This window comes from Erpetoichthys calabaricus, chromosome 16, assembly GCF_900747795.2.
Source record: "Erpetoichthys calabaricus chromosome 16, fErpCal1.3, whole genome shotgun sequence".
Lineage (NCBI taxonomy): Eukaryota > Metazoa > Chordata > Cladistia > Polypteriformes > Polypteridae > Erpetoichthys > Erpetoichthys calabaricus.
Window position 1 is genome coordinate 93687844 of NC_041409.2, and position 20311 is coordinate 93708154.

Sequence of the window (20311 nt, forward strand, 5' to 3'; positions counted from 1 at the left end):
TCTTCTGACACTCAGTCTTTTTAATGGTCATACTTCACTTCACTGGTTTATTCAGTGCGCCCACAGGCCCCGGCGCTTTGCTAGTAAAGCGCATTTCCTGAAGTAGACAGCTGATCGCAGAGATGTGGCGTTCAAACGACACGTGTCCTTTGAAGCGCGCACTTGTCTAAACTGAATGGGGGGCACATCTCCATCCCCATTCTCTTCACGTACAGCTGCACTCCCTCCCATCCTCTGCCTTTTCCTTTCTGGTATACCAACATAACCCTGAGAATGCCCCCTTCTCCCGTACAGTACCTTCTTTCTGCCAGCCGCTGGTCGATACGACGTCTGGGAGCCTCCAGGAATGTGTGCTTCCAAGATGCAACAGTAAAAAAAAAAAAAAAAAGTAGAGTTCTTAAAAAAAGGAAAAAATAAAATACAGTCACTTCACCGTCCTTGTGAGAAAACGGTCTTTTTCTTTCCAAATTCAGAGTAATGTTCTCCAATTAGTCAAGCGGGCCCGTCTTAATGAATAAACAGAAGCATTCAAGGGGAATTAGACAAATCGCTGTTTTGTTCCTCAATAATCCTTTTAAGCGTATCCCTGTCGGCTTAGTAAATCCCCGAGCGGCTTTCAATAATAATAAAATCTCGTTATTTTGCGTTTGAACAGTTCTTGTTTGCGCTCTTTAGCGAAAATCACCCGAATGTCACAATCATCCTATATAAGGTAATTCAGTTGCCCAAAAGCAGAACTATGTTTAAGGTATAAAACATTAGCGGCTGTTATTTAATCACCGATCCTTAAAGAAACGTCCGAAATGTGTACGTCTCCCCATTGTCAATCCAGGTGCGCGAATACGCGACTGTAAGCAATCCATCGTGGCTCCTCTCATCACTTTACAGAAGGGAGTTCAATTTTACATCCCACCTCTCACTGTTCCGATCGATCAATCAATCGGCCGTCAAATACCAGCTGATGTCCACTTTAATTGTAAGAATTACTTGTAATCGATAAGTCTCTTCCCAGTTCAACTGGCACACCTTCTGCCTTTTCCTCGCAGCTGGAGATCGGTGTCCGGTTAGGCAGTTTCCGCATACCCCAAAAGTCGCCCCCAGTCAAAATGTGTAGGATGAGATAAACCTGGAGAACATTGTAATCCTTTCAGTGTAAAAAAAGAAAAAGAAACGCGACCTCCCTTTCAAGCAGCAGGGCTTGGGATAAATCTCCTTCCTCATCCCCGAGGCTAGTTTGGCTGCGATGTATGGAAGCTGGTGTGATTGCTATTTGTTCTCTTCAACAGGTGGTCCTTAATGCTTACTTGCAGGTTCCACTTGTAGCGCTTAGCTTTGCCTCTGAAACAGGTATGCAGCGTGCCGGAGACCACGGAGAGGCCGAAAGAACAAAAGTCACAGTGAGATATTGTCGAGCTTGTCTTGTTTCCAACGCCCGGACAGAAGGACAAATATTGAAAATTCAGGGAAATGGATGGATGCAATACGCCATGCGATGGTTAATATCGTTATGTAAGATATTAATTGATTGAATGACTGATGTTACATACACCTAAAAACAGTGTTCCAGAATGACACCCCTTACTGATCCACGGTGTATAAAACTAAATAGCTGTAAACTGTTCGAGCGCGATCTTGTTTTCCTGGGTTTGTGTTCAGCAAATAAATAAAGCAGGCGGAGACTGAACACAAGAAAAAGCTTCCAATGATTGCATATTAGTTACAACCGGACGGCAAATGATTTGACACTGGGAATTAAATAAATAAATAAGTCCAGTGCCAATTGGCATTTATTTGAATGCTGACTGGCTTCCTGCCCAGGGTTTGTCCCTGCTTTTTGTTTTTTTCTTTTTCTTTTGTACTCCTTACTGTCGGGATAGGCTGCGGCTGCCCACGACCTGCTAATACTTTAGCAGGTACTCAGAACATTGCGGTGGATTTCAGAAGCTGATATGACAGGATCTCGTGATTAGGGTTGAGTTCTGCTCAGTAACTGTAGTCTCTTCTCTTCTTCTTGAAATAGATTATCTTCCAACGGGCTTATTAATATTGGCCGAAGGAGATAACAATAAGCACACCGCTTTGTAAAATCCGTTCTTTGGCTTGCTTCTTTTTTTTTCTGTTATTGCTGTCTTAGGTATCACAGTGCGGACGGCATATTTTTTTTTCTTTACATTTCAGTTCGGTATTTTAATGATTTGATAAGAAGATGAAAAATAAATTATGGTCTGTTTAGCAAATCCGCAGAGCGGTCATCGGAAGTAAGCCATCTTTTGGTACTTTTTTTTTATTTTGCAGACGGAAAGTGAGGTTTATTCAAAGACGATGTTTTGTTTTTTTCTTCCCCAAACTGAAAGTATCCATTGGAGAGACTTACTTGCACTTCATATTTTAAGCAAGGGTTTGCCTGTTGCTGGTATGGGAGCGTGTAAGAGTGTGACAGAAAAGAATGAAGAATTTGTGTTTATATAGACTAATACATAAATATAAGCCAACAGATACAAATAAACATAAAACTGGCTCCGATTTGTTTTTAAGATAGCGACTGCACAAAATGTAAGCATAAACGAATACATAGATACATCAGTCATTAAATCAGCAAACGTATAGATAAATAAAAGACCCGCGACTCAGGGGACGGCGAGCGCACAACATGGATGAGTATATGAACGCATTAAAAAAACCAACAAATGTATAAGCTAACAGATAAATAAACACTGGAGCGGCGCAGCTGCCAGAAGATTATATCGCAGGACAGATAACCAGAGATCTGACCAGCCTTGGCTCACAGAAGGGCTGCAGGCACACTACACTGTTTACCATGTAGGCATCCCCCCCTCTCTTCAATTCGCAGATAATACTAGATTAACAAACTGTTTGGGATTCACCGAGCACATTGAGGTCCAGTTTGTGTCACCCCCCTTGATTCCACTCCCTAAGACCCCCCCTCCACACGTCTGTCGGCTAATTGTTTCTTTGCAATCGGAAAACGCGACGGTTAACCGAATCCGAAAGCCGTCAAAAATCGCGTCCAGGCGCCGTGGCACCCACACAGAGTCCAAGTTATTAACCTGTTCGCTCATTTGATTAACATGAAGAGCTCGTTACATCCCACAGTTTTTTTTGTATTTTTGCTAAAGAAGAACCCCTCGCCTTGTCTCCCTAACTCCCCCTTTCGGTCTTTCTTTTGTGTAATAATTTCAGGTTATGTTTTCTGTTGGCTTCTTTGCAGTGCAGTGCGCAAAGTTTTATCACCGTCCTAACGAATACGGTTTATGCTTTGTTTTTTTGTCAACTCTAGAAGGATTCGGCAAGCTTTAACACCGATTATAATGTTTTATAATTTTTTATACCAAACGAACCTTATGCCGTGGCCTCCAATTTAGGGTTACACCCAAGTAAAATGAAAGGGAGCATCTTCAGCACGGATGCACGTGCATTGTCCATCTGTGGATAAGATCAGGCAGGTAAACTCACAGATCTGTAAGAGGGAGGTAACCGCCTGTTAACGGTGATGTGCACATACGAACATTGACAGGCGATTTGGGTTTGGATGCAGCAAACTTATTCTTCTTCCGCTACAATCGCAGTTTTTCCCCTGGTGTCACAGGTTCCCCCACTCACTACAATCGTCCGTTTCACCTTTGTTTCCATGTGACATCCTCCTTTATTTTTCGCGAAGCTGTATGATCGTTCAATATCGCAAAAAGGGACGGCTTGCCTCGTGTCATTCAAAGGTGGTCCATTCATTTCCTCTCCGGCGTGTGCAGGGCAGTTGAGCTAGAGGGGTAGAGTCCATTCCAGCAGACGTGCGATTCGTCTGGCCGGGAAGTCGTCTGTATATTTCCGCTCCGACGACTAGACACTGCAGCCCCGGTTCAGTTGATTTCTTTTTAAAGTCCTTCAGTCCGAAAGAGCCGGCGGACGGCGCTGCGTTAGCCGATCAGTTATGCGGCGCGCAGAGCCTGTTGATCGTTTCCCCGCATGCGATTTCTTAACGGGTATCTTATGCGAAAAAAAAATCTTACCCTTCACAAAGAATTTATGCCCTCTTTCGCTTATCTTGTATCCATCGGTTTAAAAAAAAAACAAAAACAAAACAGGTTGCTTCTGCATTGTCTATTAAATGGCCACTCCAGGTGATTTTGTTCAGTCTTCTTTTTTCTGTTACAATTCTTAACGGTCGCACGTAGCAATGACCGTGCAACTGCTGTCCGTACACAGGCTCCCCCCGGTACTCTTTCCTCACCGCATAGACCTGCTCCCAGTAAAACCGACGACTGCTCCGAGCTGCTGAGTTCCAACACAAAACGCTCTCTATTTTTCGAGACCACGCAAGGTACAAGGTGCCCCACCGAGACCGCGGAGACGCGCACGGGAGCTCCAGAGGGCGGCCTGCAACGCGACACTGCCAGACCTTCTACTCACTGCCTGGCGCAAAAAAAAAAAAAATTCAAATATTCCTCTATTATTAATTTCTTCCCCCCTTGCCCTCTCCTTCACTCTCCCCCTCTGTCCATCTTTCTTCCATAGTGGGGGGGCTTCTTCCGCTGTTTTCAATTCTCTCACTGCTTTCCCCCATTCTTTTTTTTCCCTCACCCCCCCTCGACTGTTTTTAAAATTCAGTAAATGTGTCCCGTTGCTTAGCAGCCGACAATCTTTCTCTCTCTCTCTCTCTGTGTCCCTCTCTCTCTCTCTCTCTCTCTCTCTCTCTCTCCCTCTCTCTCCACTACACTCCCTCCATACCTCTCTGTCTCACTCTGCCTCCCGCCCTCCCTCTCGTCTCCCCACCCCACAGCTGCAACACATGTTGCATCTTAAACTTCCCGAGTGGAAAAATTACTACTCTGTCTCTTCTTCAGTGTTTGTAACATTGATTTGAACATATTCATTCTCAACTCACGAACACCAGAATGATAGATGCGGGAGATTTATATTTATATAGTACTTGCAAAATGCATGATGTTTCTTCATTCTTATTAAGCGGTGTATTCATATTTAATATTTTATTTTTGCAGGTATACATCGTGGCAGATGGCCGAGACCCATGCCCGGCCGGGACGCCCCTTTGACACCAGATCCAGGGGAGCTGCTATGGGATCCACACTACATTAACCAGAACACTTGGTGGCAGCCCCCCTGGGTCACTATCCTGGAACACCGGAGCTCATCTCTGTTGGACTCCATGACCACGGCCAGGGGGAGCTGCAAGGCTTCCTGAGCCCGTCTGGGACAGTAACGCAGCCACACCCGGAAGTGCAGCCTAATTTAGGTTAATTGACAGATTGAAGGACATGATGCTATAAGGATATGAAAAGTGCTGTACCAGGTAGATACAAAGGCACTATACTAGGTAGAGAGTGTGGCAAGCGGGTAGGGGTGGTACCCAGCCGGGACGCCCGGAAGGTACCGGAGGAGGGATTATGCCTCCTCAAGACCACAAGGGGGCGACCGCCCTGGTGGCTATGGGGACCACAGGAAAGGAGCATGGAAGCTCAACCCTATAGGGGCCCGTGGTCACCGCCAGGGGGCGCCCCGATGCCTGAGGAAAGAAGATCAGGGACACCCGGAGTGTTTCCAGGTGCATAGCCGGCACTTCCGCCACACCAGGGAGTGCCGGCAGTTGCTCATTGGGAGGCACCTGGAGCACATCCGGGTGGATATAAAAGGGGCCGTCTCCCTCCATTCGATAGCTGGAGTCGAGAGGAAGAGGACGAAACCTGGAGGAGAGGCATTGAGGAAAGAGGCCTGGACTAAAGGGTGATTGGTGCGGGGCACTGGGTTGTGTGCGATTTACCATGTCGTAAATAATATTGCGTGTGTGGTGATATAAACGATGTCTGCCTGTTTGTGTCTGGGCTGTTCCCCACGGCATACAAATATACATTAATTTACATCTTATATTGTCAGATAGCAGAAGCAGAAAGAAACACTTAAATCCAGCAACCTGCACACAGTACCTGAACGAAATAAATCCAAATACGAGTATCCAGTCATTCTTTCACCAGATGATACTCTGCCTCGTCTGACTGTTCTCTGGTAAAGGTGACTTTGTGATGCTGTAGAATACCTGCTAGGGTTTGGCAGTCAGCATTTCTAGGCTATCATTAACATTATTAATTATGTGGCTGACACTGTTATCCAAGGCAGCTTACAACATTTGAGATACAACTGGTTTCATTTCATTTGTTTCTCCTTGTGGTCACACAGGTGTCAGGAGTGGGATTTGAACCCACCACCTCAGATTTTAAGGTCCAAAGTCTTGATCGCTACCCTGGACTGTCAGGGCCATGGAGCCCAGGGGTTTATTTTCAGTCAGGAATGTCCCTTGACTGGAGTTTTTGTTTGCCTCTTCTCCATTGTCAGGTGCTTGGACTGAAGGGTGATTGGTGCGGGGTACTGGGTTCTGTGCGGTTTACCTTGTCGTAAATAATATTGCGTGTGTGGTGATTTAAACGATGTCTGCCTGTCTGTGTCTGGGCTGTTCCCCACAACAGATATGACCCCCATTATATTATGGTTAAACATACAGTGCATCCATCCATCCATTTTCCAACCTGCTAAATCCGAACACAGGGTCACGGGGGTCCGCTGGAGCCAATCCCAGCCAACACAAGGCACAAGGCAGGAACCAATCCTGGGCAGGGTGCCAACCCACCACAGACATACAGTGCATCCGGAAAGTATTCCCAGCGCATCACTTTTTCCACATTTTGTTATGTTACAGCCTTATTCCAAAATGGATTAAATTCATTTTTTTCCTCAGAATTCTACACACAACACCCCATAATGACAACGTGAAAAAAGTTTACTTGAGATTTTTGAAAATTTATTAAAAATAAAAAAATTGAGAAAGCACATGTACATAAGTATTCACAGCCTTTGCCATGAAGCTCCAAATTGAGCTCAGGTCCATCCTGTTTCCCCTGATCATCCTTGAGATGTTTCTGCAGCTTCATTGGAGTCCACCTGTGGTAAATTCAGTTGATTGGACCTGATTTGGAAAGGCACACACCTGTCTATATAAGGTCTCACAGTTGACAGTTCATGTCAGAGCACAAACCAAGCATGAAGTCAAAGGAATTGTCTGTAGACCTCCAAGACAGGATTGTCTCAAGGCACAAATCTGGAGAAGGTTACAGAAAAATTTCTGCTGCTTTGAAGGTCCCAATGAGCACAGTGGCCTCCATCATCCGTAAGTGGAACAAGTTTGAAACCACCAGGACTCTTCCTAGAGCTGGCCGGCCATCTAAACTGAGCGATCGGGGGAGAAGGGCCTTAGTCAGGGAGGTGACCAAGAACCTGATGGTCACTATGTCAGAGCTCCAGAGGTCCTCTGTGGAGAGAGGAGAACCTTCCAGAAGGACAACCATCTCTGCAGCAATCCACCAATCAGGCCTGTATGGTAGAGTGGCCAGATGGAAGCAACTCCTTAGTAAAAGGCACATGGCAGCCCGCCTGGAGTTTGCCAAAAGGCACCTGAAGGACTCTCAGACCAAGAGAAAGAAAATTCTCTGTTCTGATGACACAAAGATTGAACTCTTTGGTGTGAATACCAGGCGTCATGTTTGGAGGAAACCAGGCACCGCTCATCACCAGGCCAATACCATCCCTACAGTGAAGCATGGTGGTGGCAGCATCATGCTGTGGGGCTGTTTTTCAGCGGCAGGGACTGGGAGACTAGTCAGGATAAAGGGAAAGATTGACTGCAGCTATGTACAGAGACATCCTGGATGAAAACCTGCTCCAGAGCGCTCTTGACCTCAGACTGGGGCGACGGTTCATCTTTCAGCAGGACAACGACCCTAAGCACACAGCCAAGATGTCAAAGGAGTGGCTTCAGGACAACTCTGTGAATGTCCTTGAGTGGCCCAGCCATAGCCCAGACTTGAATCCGATTGAACATCTCTGGAGAGATCTTAAAATGGCTGTGCACCGACGCTTCCCACCCAACCTGATGGAGCTTGAGAGGTGCTGCAAAGAGGAATGGGCGAAACTGGCCAAGGATAGGTGTGCCAAGCTTGTGGCATCATATTCAAAAAGACTTGAGGCTGGAATTGCTGCCAAAGGTGCATCGACAAAGTATTGAGCAAAGGCTGTGAATACTTATGGACATGGGATTTCTCAGTTTTTTTATTTGTAACAAATTTGCAAAAATCTCAAGTAAACTTTTTTCACGTTGTCATTATGGGGTGTTGTGTGCAGAATTCTGAGGAAAAAAATGAATTTAATCCATTTTGGAATAAGGCTGTAACATAACAAAATGTGGAAAAAGTGATGTGCTGTGAATACTTTCCGGATGCACTGTAGATTGTAGATATTATTGTACTGCATATACTGTAGATGGTTCTTTACAGCGAAACAGGAAAGAAAAAGCCTCTAGTCAGTAAAGTTAAAAAAAATGTGTGTACTAAAAGTGTCATTGACTGTAATAAATACAATTGTTTCATTTTTAATTCCCTCAATGGCTTCTCTGGTAGTCATGCTGCCCCAGTAGGACGTCCTGAATTCATTACATCCCTCCTTGCTGTCATTCTCGTTCAGCTAAAGGCTACAACTTGCTTCGCTTTTTCATCAGCTACATTTTATGTCCTCTGCTTTCAGTAAGTGTGTTGAATCTTTTTGGAAGGTATGGATTGGGGAGAAATCAAAGCGGAGAAAAATAAAGAAGCACCTCATGTGATTTCTGAAAGACTGGAACTACAATTGAGCAGCGTGCCATGAAAGCACTTTTAGATTCCAGCTTGGGTCAAGCCAGCAGATGAAACAGTTAAGAAAATATGAGATAATGAAGCTAAATGGAGCACTCGAGGCGTCCCTATATGTAAATTAACAGGCAAATTTAATATTATAGCACGAGAACCGTCTCATTTAATGGACACAGAGATGTGGAGGGTTTTGTTGAAGATTCAAATTTTGCTCCAGGAGAGAAAATTAAGTAGCTAAAGAAAATTCAGTGCTTTATGAGCGGGGATGATGAAGCACTTCAGCTCTCAGCAGGGCTTTATAGTGCAAAGGCTCAGGCCTATCCGGGACACGCTGGCCCTAGCGTTCGAAAGGCTTGTGCTGCAGTGGAGTCCTGCCATTACTTCATTGTGCTGTGCAAGGTCATTTATAAAGACGCTATTAGCAGACTGAAAGTGAAAATCAAACCCCATTTTTGATGCAGGGTTAGGTTTAGCCCGGATGAACACTCATGGTTTCAGGTTCACTTGCTGCATGAAAAGACATATGTGGCCAGTTATCACTGCAAATGTTAATGTTTTTTAAGTAAAGTTGTCAAAAGAAGTTGGAGAGGCTTTTCCTGTGTGGGAGTAGGTGCTAGGAGTAACTGTCTGGCTGCTTTGGTGTTGGAGAAGAGAATGGGAGGGAGTGCAAAAATGAGTCCATGCATCCTTTCTGTAGAGCCGCTTAAAATAATTCAGAGTAGCATTGAGCCAGAGGCTGTCCAGGGCAAGAACCGGGCCATCCACCCACTCTCTGGACCTGTTTAATATAATGGAGGGTAGCATCAGGTTTGTTCTGGTAGTATGGGGCAAAACAGAAGAACTTTTGTAAGATGTCCTTGAGTGCGATAAAAGGCACCTATAAATAAAATTAAATCTCTCTATTATAATAAAAAAATCTTAGGAAGGAGACGAGACGTGACTTTCTTAGAGAGACGCTTTGACGTCCCGCGAGACGAGACTTCACCATGCCCGGGGGCCAGAAATAAAAGACAAAGAGTAGATGACAAAGTAGAACGTCGTAAAGAATTAAAAAACGGCGCGATTAGACATGCAGAGCAGATTAGAGATAACAGAAGTACGAAAATTCGAAAGTCTCAAAAACAGGATGGTAAAGATCGCATTAGCACAAACAAATGGAAATTATTACTCGGTGAAATAACGGAACAGTGAAAAGAGTTTGAATATATGGACATAGGTGATATGACAGATGTATGTAGATATTGTTGGGCTTTAAACTTTTAAGTCGGAGACGTGTAGATCGTCTAATTTGTGTTGCTATCAGGGAAAAGTAGTGTTTCTTCCCAATGAAGAGGGCGTATCCGCGAGAATTAAAAGATTGGTTGTTTGGTGAAAGTGAAATCCCGCGGGAGAAAATTTCAAGCCCCGCGAAACAAGACTTTATGCAAAGAGATTTGGAAAAGTCCTGCCCACGTCTAAAACATTTACAACCACGCACACGGCTGAGTCATTTTGTCATTTGTGTGAATGCTATTGTCAGACACAGTTCATGTATAGAGAAAGAAACGATATTCACTCACGGGCAGTTATATGTTGCGTTGTCACGATGCAACTCCAAACACGGAATCAAAAGTCAGTGCAATATTGATGAAAAGGTAAAAGCGAAAAGAGATCGAATATATGGACGTCAGTGATATGACAGAAGTGTGCCGCGTGAGATGGAGATCACCAAGCCAGCAGCTGATCGAGCAAAGAGGAGGTAAACAAAAAACTGTACGTGTTTCCCATTGTTTCACCGTACAGCATCACAAAGTCACCTTTACCAGAGAACAGTCAGACGAGGCAGAGTATCATCTGGTGAAAGAATGACTGGATACTCGTATTTGGATTTATTTCGTTCAGGTACTGTGTGCAGGTTGCGGGATTTAAGTGTGTGTTTCTGCTTCTGCTATCTGACAATATGAGATGTAAATGAATGTATATTTGTATGCCATGGGGAACAGTCCGGACACAGACAGGCAGACATCGTTTAAATCACCACACATGGTTATTTACAATATTATTTACGACAAGGTAAACCACACACAACCCAGTGCCCCGCACCAATCACCCTTTAGTCCAGGCCTCTTTCCTCAATGCCTCTCCTTCTGATCGCCTCCACTCCTCTCCTCCAGGCTTCGTCCTCTTCCTCCCAACACCAGCTATCAAATGGAGGAAGGCGGCCCCTTTTATATCCACCTGGATGTGTTCCAGGGGCCACCCAACGTGCTCCTGCCGGGACTTCCTGGTGTGGCGGGAAGTGCCAACTATGCACCCAGAAGCACTCCGGGTGTCCCTGGTCTTCTTTCCCCCAGCATTTCCAGGTGTGGCGGAAGTGCTGAGGGCCAGGTCTCCTCGGGCATCGGGGCGCCCCCTGGCGGTGACCACGGGGTTCCTATAGGGTTGAGCTTCCATGCTCCTTTCCCATGGTCCCCATAGCCACCAGGGTGGTCGCCCCCTTGTGGTCTGGAGGAGGTGTAATTCCTCCTCTGGTCCTTCCGGGTGTCCCGGCTGGGTACCACCTCCAGCCGCTCGCCACAATGCATATGTTTAGTGCTGCATCTTTGACATATTAATTTAAACATTGTAGTTCCTGATTCTTGTCAGTTTTCAACAATGTTTTTAATGTCAGTCCATTGTTTACATTAATATTTATATAGCATTATTATAAGTTTGAATGACTGATTATTTCAGTTAGATACTGTCCCTCTTGGATTAGCACGTTTTTTTAGTTGCTCTCAGTGAATTTGAGTATAACGAAGTACACACACACATAGTAGTCTATTCCTGTTATTCTGTTAATTTATTCTCAGTGGCCGGTTGATATAGCAGAGGTGCATATGAATGATTTCATTTATGTTGAGATTCAGAAGGCATTTGATAAGGTCCCGCTTGAGAGATTGGGCATCAAACTAAAAGAACTGGGGACTGAATGTGTAGTGTGTTGACGAGTGAAAATCAGGGTAAAGCTGCTAGGGACAGTGTTGTAATATAAATATGTCACGCATACCTGCCGAAGGGTCACCTGAAGTAAGTATTACCACCCCAAGATGAGAGGTGGCACTGCTAATAACAGACTTGTCTCCTTCTTCCATCACAGCCTGGAGAACCCCCCCCCCTTGAGGGCACTGAAACTAAAGAAGCCCCCCCCTTCCAGTCTGCAGCATATAAAAGCAGAGCAGCCACAGAGGATGACATCGCATTTTGATGTGGACCTTGGCTTCTGAGCAGTAGTGAGAATCAGGTCCAAAAGAAATGGTGGGACACCAAGTTTTATTCTTAGACAAAATAAAACAAAACAAACGCACAATGGGGTGTTACACAACAGACATTTAGGCTGTAGCCGCCTCTTAATTCAATAGGTGCTCCTCTGTTGAGTGGGTCTTGTCTTTGCAGAGCTCAATACTTCAGTCTAGCTGCAATCAAAAAGAGACGCCTCCTTCTGGGTATGCCTGGCTTAAATATGAGACGTGGCCTGGAAGGGGTGGAGTCAGCTGACCTCACTGGGCGTCTTATTGAAACTGTGGAGGTAGAAACAGGTGTGAATGTTAGCAACAGCATCCCCTCTTGTTCCAGAGTGGTATCACATACCTCAGCTGAGCCCAGGACGTGACCCTCAGACGTGCATGTGTGACAATATTTATTTATTTATATATATATATATATATATATATATATATATATATATATACTGTGACAGATAGGGGGCGCTATCCCTCCCTTGAACCCACGGACCAGACACCAGATAAAAGTCCAATAATAATATTTATTAAGACAATACAGTGCACAAAGCACCGTCCACTCCACTATACTCATAAATTAACACAATACACTAATCAATAAACAATCCTCCACTCCCAGACGCGTTGCCACCCTTCCTTCCGACTCAGCTCGTCCATCTGGGATCTCTCACAGTCTTTTATAGTTCTCGACCCGGAAGTGCTTCTGAACCCTCAGTCCATGTGACTTCCTAGCACTTCCGGGTCAGATCAAAACTCTTCTTTCTCATCCCAGAAGCACGTCATTTCCTCTGTCACTGTGACTAAGACATACTTCCGGGTTATAGGTAAAATATTAGTCCCTGGGCCTCCCTGCAGCGTCCCCTGGCGGCCCGATGTTATCCAGCTGGGCTGTACAGGAAAACTCCAATGTCCATGATGCCCTGTTGTAATTCGGGGCTCCATCTGGCGGCCTGGGGGTATTGGCTGGGATGAATGGCCGGCCATATCCCACAATATATATATTATGATGAAAATAAGCCACGAGAAAACTCAAAAAAGAGTTGGGGAATGTCCCTGTATATTGTCCAATGGACAAAGATGTGGTCAAAAGAGTCCAAAACTGATCATAGAAGACATGGTACAATCGTTTTAAGGCGTTTTTATATGCAATCATGACAAAATGGTGGAAGGAAGTGACATGACATCATCAGGACTGGCCGGAAGTGATGTCATGGAAGTTGCATGTGGTGATGTTGCAGCCATTTTGTGAACCCAGAAGCAAGGTAGGTGAATTCTTATTTTTCTTCTTTATTTCTGTCAGCAAAAAGAAAGAGACATCAGTGCACATAACCTCTACCTCGTGAAGTAACACTCACCTTCTGACTTGATAGCTGCTTCCTAATCGCGCGTGTGTGACAATATATATATGTATAATCTGGATAGGTACTGTGTATACTGTATATAATAAGCTGGTTAAGTTAATGGATGAAACCAAACTCGGTGGAAGGGAAGATAATGTAGAATAATAATAAATCAGATAATGTAGAAAATTGTTACAGAAGGACTTGGATGGCATACAGACTGGACAGATTTGTGGCAGGTGACATTTAAGGCAAGTAAATGTAAAGGATTACATGTAGGAAGTAGAAATGTTAGACTTGAATAGTAAATGGGAGGTGTGAAACTTTGAAGTACACCTTAGGAGAAGAACTTGGGAGTCACAGTGGTCTGGTCGCTATCTACATCCAGACAATGTTTAGAAGCCATTAAGATGGCTAATAGAATGTTAGGTTATATAACGCCTTGATGTGTGCAGTACAAGTTCAAAGAGGTTATGCTGAAGCTTTTTATCACACTGGTTAGACCTCATCTGGAGTGCTGTGTGCAGTTTTGGTCTCAGGGCTACAAAAAAAAAGACATAGAAATGCTAGAAAAAGTCCAGATAAGAGCAACAAGGGCGATTCCAGGACTAACAGGTATGAACAATGAGGAGAGATTGATGTTTAAGCAAACAGTAGAAGTAATATGACTGAAGTGTTTAAAATTACCATATATACTCACGTATAAGTCCAAAACATCGATGATGAAATCAGACCCCGACTTATACGCCCGTTTAAAAATGCGACACTTTTATTTTTTCATTTTACATCTTCTTGCCTCCTCCAATCTCGCACCAGTTTCTCAGACACATCGAATTTTGTTGCAGCAGCGCAGTTTCCAATTTCTTTCGTGAATTCAACGATGTTTAATTTTAAAAACCGGCTTCATATTGTCTTCTGATCGAACGCTCCATAGTAGATAAGGGATGCTCTTACGATAAAGGTGTATGAGGGTGTGAGACACAAAAAACACAAATCGGTGCAAACGTCACTTCGGAATAGTTCGGGTATTACCGTGTGGTCACGTAGGCACAATAGAGAGACAGAGAGGTGTTAGGAGCACACGCTGATAGAGCGCATTGCCACACCCACATAGGAAAAAAGGCTGTGTGCTCAGTGGTTGCTCTCTCAGGTGGGCGTTATCATAATCTCTTGCACCAATAGCGTGAGTTTTCTGCATTCGACTTATACTGTACGACCAACATTATAAAATACAGTAGAGTCTCACTTATCCAACCTTCACTTATCCGACATTCCGTATTATCCGACGTCCCTCTGCAAAAAAAAAAAAAAATGCATCAATCAGCAACAAGAACTGCAAGTTGTGAGCGTAGTCTATTTTTTGTTGCTAGGTTCATTTTTTCAGTTCAATTTTTCTGTTGTTTTGTTGTAACACATGATTACAGTAGATTATGTGGCCAGCCCTCTCTCTCGTGTGTCCGTGTGTCTCTCGCACGTGTGTGCGCGTGTGTCTCTCTCTTGCGCTCGCGTGTCTCTCTCTCTCTCTCTCTCGCTCGCACGCATCTGTCTGTGTCTCTCTCTCATGCGCGTCTGTGTCTCTCTCTCTCTCGCACGCGTCTGTATGTGTCTCTCGTATGCGTCTGTCTGTGTCTCTCTCTCGCACGCGTCTGTCTGTGTCTCTCTCTCATGCGCGTCTGTGTCTCTCTCTCTCTCTCGCACGCGTCTGTATGTGTCTCTCTCTCGTATGCGTCTGTCTGTGTCTCTCTCACACGCGTCTGTATGTGTCTCTCGTATGCGTCTGCCTGTGTCTCTCTCTCGCACGCATCTGTCTGTGTCTCTCTCTCATGCGCGTCTGTGTCTCTCTCCCATGCGCGTCTGTATGTGTCTCTCGCACGCGTCTGTCTGTGTCTCTCTCGCTGTCCTTCTCACGCTCTCTCTCTCTCTCTTGCTGCACAGGGAATGCACAGGGAGGGACTGAACACGTGCGGAAATCATTGGTGCGCACAAACCGAAAGGGAAACTGGCTTGTTCGTATACAGAGTGTGTGGTCATGAACAGAGGCAAAAGTTTGGCGAACTTTTTGGTCGTAACCCAATTTGTACGTAGTCAGAGACGTTCGTGAACCGAGGTTCGTAATGTGTAAAATTATAACGTAGTTTGACGTTTAATAGGCCTTTTCTTAACACCTCCCATTATCTGACATTTTCGCTTATCCAACGTTCTGCCGGCCTGTTTATGTCGGATAAGCGAGACTCTACTGTACCAGAAATTATACAGTAAAATCAAGCCCCGGCTTATCCGTGAGTATATACGATATGAAAGGGTTTAGTCCAGCATAACCAGGGTGTTATTTTAAATTATTTTAAATTTAGCTCAACAAGGACATGGGGATACAGTCAGAAACATGTTAAGAGTAAATTTGCAGAAATGCTATAGAGGTAAGGTTCACACAGAGAGCCAAAGACACGTGGAATAAGTATAAAACTGCTCGTATTTTTCATCTGTTTTGAGTACTCATGCATGTTCGTACTTTCAGGTTCAGCAATTTACTGTTACTGTAGTAGAGATATAAACTTGTGCTGGTGTTCTGGAGGGCACTACACAAAAACAAACTGAATTAGGTCCAGCATCTGGTTGATCCAGATAGCCTGCTAATCCAAACACTCAGCCATGAGCCTGCATCTCAGTGTGCAGAAGACGACTAGACATTAGAATGGACATCTTCATACTGGCTACGGCTGTAGTTTGATTGTTGGTGTTACGATTGGCACTTCTGGCATTTCACAATGAGTTTCCCTCCTGGGATTTCCATGCTCTCTCTAACAGTCTCTAGAGTTTACCGAGGATGGAGCAGCAAACAAAAATCACAGAGTGAGCGGCAAGCCAGTGGGAGAAAATTCTTTTTAATGAGAGCATTTTCCAGAGGTGATGTATTTAATATTTTAATAAAAATGTGTGTGTTTGGAACATTGTGTGTTTACAAATAGATGACTTGACAAATGGATTACGTGGCACGAGAAATGTGGGATTTTTTTCATGGTTGCTTTTGATGTTGGACTGTATAGATGCTTGTTATACCTGAAATTTTGTTGTCTCCTTTCTACATGAAAACTGACACTACATTATTTGTTGGCCATCAGTATAAGCTACATGTGGTAAGTTACATATGAAAAAAATACAATTTTTGGATGAATTATTGTATCGAGTTTATGCCTTTCCACCGGCAATTAAGTTTTCAGCATCTGCCTGAATCTATTAATAAAGTTTAAACAACCCGGAGTTACTGTATCTGGTTATACTTCTAATTGTACTTAAGTCATTGTTTCCGTTTTTGTATAAACTGTAGAGTAATAAATGAGCAGTTCAAAGAGCCAGACAGTAAAGCGCAGCAATAGTTAATTTGTCTTTTGAACAAATGAATGAGCTGACTTATTATAAAATGGTAGTCATTGTGCAATATTTCCAAGCATTAAAAGCAGATTACGAAGGTTAAAAACGTGTGGCAAAGATATCTGCCATTCATCCATCCATTATCCAACCCGTTATATCCTAACTACAGGGTCATGGGGGTCTGCTGGAGCCAATCCCAGCCAACACAGGGCACAAGGCAGGAAACAAACCCCGGGCAGGGCGCCAGCCCACCACAGTATCTGCCATTACATAACCCATATTGCATTTACGTTTACTGTGTGTTATTTTTTTTTAATTTTGCTTAACGTATATATAAGCAGTTATGTTTTGTGGTGGTTTCCACTGTTACCTCATGGATGAGAAATCCAGGGCTTGATCCTGCATCACAATTTGCATGGTCTCCCTGTGCTGTCATGAGTTTTCCAGTGGGGTACTCCAGTTTTCCTTCCACATTCTGTAAAAATATGAAGATTCGGTAAATTAATTACTCTAAATTAGCCCTCCAAATGTGTGTGTATGTGTGTGTGTGTATGGGTGGGGGGGATCTGTGATAGACTAACATCCCATCCCGTGTCAGCTTCTACATTATGCCTCCTGCAGCTCTGAATTACGCTTCGCTGGTTTGTAAGTATTACATTATGGTCAATGCAGCAACATAGGGTCAAAAGAAGGAAGAATAGCAACAACATCATTCATTTCTAGAGCACGTTTTCATACAAATGATGAGCTCAAAGGGCTTTACATGATGAAGAAAGAGAAAAAAGACAAAATAAATAAGAAAATAGAATTAGGGAACACTAATTAACATAGAATTAAAGTAAGGTCCGATGGCCAGGGAGGAGAGAAAAAACAAAAAAACTCCAGATGGCTGGAGAAAAAAATAAAATCTGCAGGGGTCCCGAGGCCACGAGACCACCCAAGCCCTTCTAGGCATTCTATCTGACATCAATGACCTCAATCAGTCCTCATGGTATTCAGGCTTCACATGGAAGAACATGATGATGAGGGTCATGTGGACTTTTGGCCTTTAAACCATCAATGGAGGGACATCACGGTGCTTTGATCAGGTGGTGGTGGCACAGATCAAGAAAAGAACAGAAGCGAGAGTAGGGGTTAGTACGTATTATGGAGCTGCCAGGAATGATAATGATAATTAATTGAATATACAGAGCATCAGGGTTAAACTAAAATGAAGCTATGAGAAAGCCATATTAAAATAATGTGCTTTTAACAGTTTTTTTTAAAGTGCTCCACTGTATAAGCCTGGCGAATTTCTATCTGTCAGCTCGTATTCCAGATTTTAGGTGCATAACAGCAGAAGACCGCCTCACCACTTCTTTTAAGTTTACCTCTTGGAATTCTAAGCAGACACTCGTTTCAAAATCTAAGGTTACGATTTGGAGTGTAAGGTGTAAGACATTCCGATATATAAGATGGAGCAGATTATTGAAGGCTTTGTAAACCATAATCAGTATTTTAAAGTCTATTCTAAATGACACCGGTAACCAGTGTAGTGATGCTAAGACTGAGGTGATGTGCTCATATTTTTCTTTTCTGAGTTAAGATTCTAGCAGCTCCATTCTGCACTCATTGTAACTGATTGATGTCTTTTTTGGGTTGTCCTGAGAGGAGTGCGTTACAGTAATCTAGCTGACTGAAAACAAAAGCGTGAAGTAATTTCTCAGCATCTTGCAATGTTATAAGAGGTCTAACTTTTGCTATATTTCTTAAGCGAAAAAATGCTGTCCTAGAATAGTCAGTTTCTACTCTGTAATAATTCAATTAAATTAAGTGTTGCTCATTTAATGGCTGCAGAGTGACATAGGAAGTGATGGCCATTGTCTGCAGGTCCATCACTATCTCCATTACAGTTTAGCATGTCAGCGCAGACTGGAACATAAAGGCGTCAAGATGTTCTCAGACCTGTCACACCACATTCACCTTCTGTTCATTATTCTGGTAAATGGAACTACTGGATTTAATTAAAGTATTAAGTGAGCATTCCCCCCAAAGATGATATTTTTTATATGATACTTACCCCATGTAGTTTGTAGTGGGGGGCTGAGAAAAAAATTGAATCTGCTGTTTTCATGGAGAGAGGACAGAGTTAAGTTTCTGAGAGAACAAGACCCAATCATGACCAGCGCTGGACAATGGCAAACAATACCAAAAATATCCATGAAAAAAATCTCATGTTACTCATGTCACATAGTCCATGTGACAAGCCACCCAATCGTATGCTAATAACATCCAAAATACATGTGTATGTGTGTGTGTATATGTATATGTATGTATATATATAATATATTTTTTTTTTTTGCTAAATAAATTTGTTAAATAAACAAATGTGGAAAACGAAAGTAGTCCACAAGCTGGTGACAGCATGGAGGGTCTTCTTTGTGATGGTGCCAACTCATCGTTGAGTCAGAAAGATAGAAAGAGGAAGCGGTTTGAACTGGCATTCCATTATTCAAATAATCAGCTTCTGTGCCAGCTGCAGGGGGGGCCATTAAAAGCTGAGCCTGCCACCGTCACGCTGTCACAGTCTTAGTGAGGCAAAAGCGAGCAGTTTGTTTTCAGCATAGTAAGGTACATCAAGAGCAACAAAATGGGCTCCTGGGGGAAAAAACACATTGGGTCAGCACTGGCAAACATCGCACAATGCTGACGTGTTTTATTAACAATTTGTGTGTAAGGCGCTCAAATGAAAGTCTGGGTTGTCAGAAGAATCCTTGTGAAGTCAGTTTGTCATATTGTCCCTTTTCATTGTGCCTGAATTAGAAAACATAACTGAACACATCTGCCAGTATTCATTATGTTAGAATTTGGTTTACCGTATATACTCACAGATACGTTCTCCATGGATAAATTGGGAGTTGGTATTTTACCGTATAATTTCTGGTATTTTATCATGTCGGTCATATAAGTCGAATGCGGAAAACTAACACTATTGGTCCAAGAGATCATGATATGTTAACGCCCATCTGAGAGAGTAAAAACAGAGCACACGGCCTTTGTTTTCTCTGTATTGTGCCTACGTGACCACACAGTAAAACCCAAACTATTCCGAAGCAACGTTTGCACCGTTTTGTGTTTTTTGTATCTCACACCCTCATACACCTTTATTGTAAGAGCATCCCTTATCTACGATGGAGCGTTTGATCAGAAGAAAATATGAAGCTGGTTTTAAATTAAAAGTCGTTGAAGTAGAGAAAGAAATCGGTAACTGCGCTGCTGCAACAAAATTTGATGTGTCTGAGAAACTGATGAGAGATTGGAGGAGGCAAGAAGATGTAACAAAAAATGTAAGTGTTGTATTTTTGAACGGGCGTCTAAGTGGGGGTCTGATTTTATGATTGATTTTTCAGGTTTCAAGACCAGACTTATACGCAAGTATATACGGTAATTATTTCTACTGTTCTCCAAGTATTTCTGAAGCTTCTGTGGTGGGATTGGGTTCTGTTTCTAGTTTTAAACATTGGAGAACCTAAGTCTAATGTTTATTTACACCCCATTAGAGTGTATGTTTTTACTGGTTAGAATTACGCTGAACAAAAAGTAAGTCAAAAGCTTTGCTTCCTAAAAAATTTTGATGATTATGATAGACAACTTCAAG

At 43.3% G+C, this 20311-nt stretch overlaps 2 protein-coding genes across 2 annotated transcripts in view; one reads left to right on the top strand and one right to left on the bottom strand.

Moving 5' to 3' along the window:
* LOC114666522 (glutamate receptor ionotropic, NMDA 2D) overlaps window positions 1–3281 on the bottom strand; it is a 168864-nt gene extending 165583 nt beyond the window's left edge. The window contains 1 exon segment of the mRNA XM_051919843.1: window positions 298–3281. The gene's annotated coding sequence lies outside the window, so the exon portion shown is untranslated.
* si:dkeyp-69b9.6 (uncharacterized) overlaps window positions 1–20311 on the top strand; it is a 752000-nt gene that overhangs the window by 692121 nt on the left and 39568 nt on the right. The window lies entirely within an intron of this gene.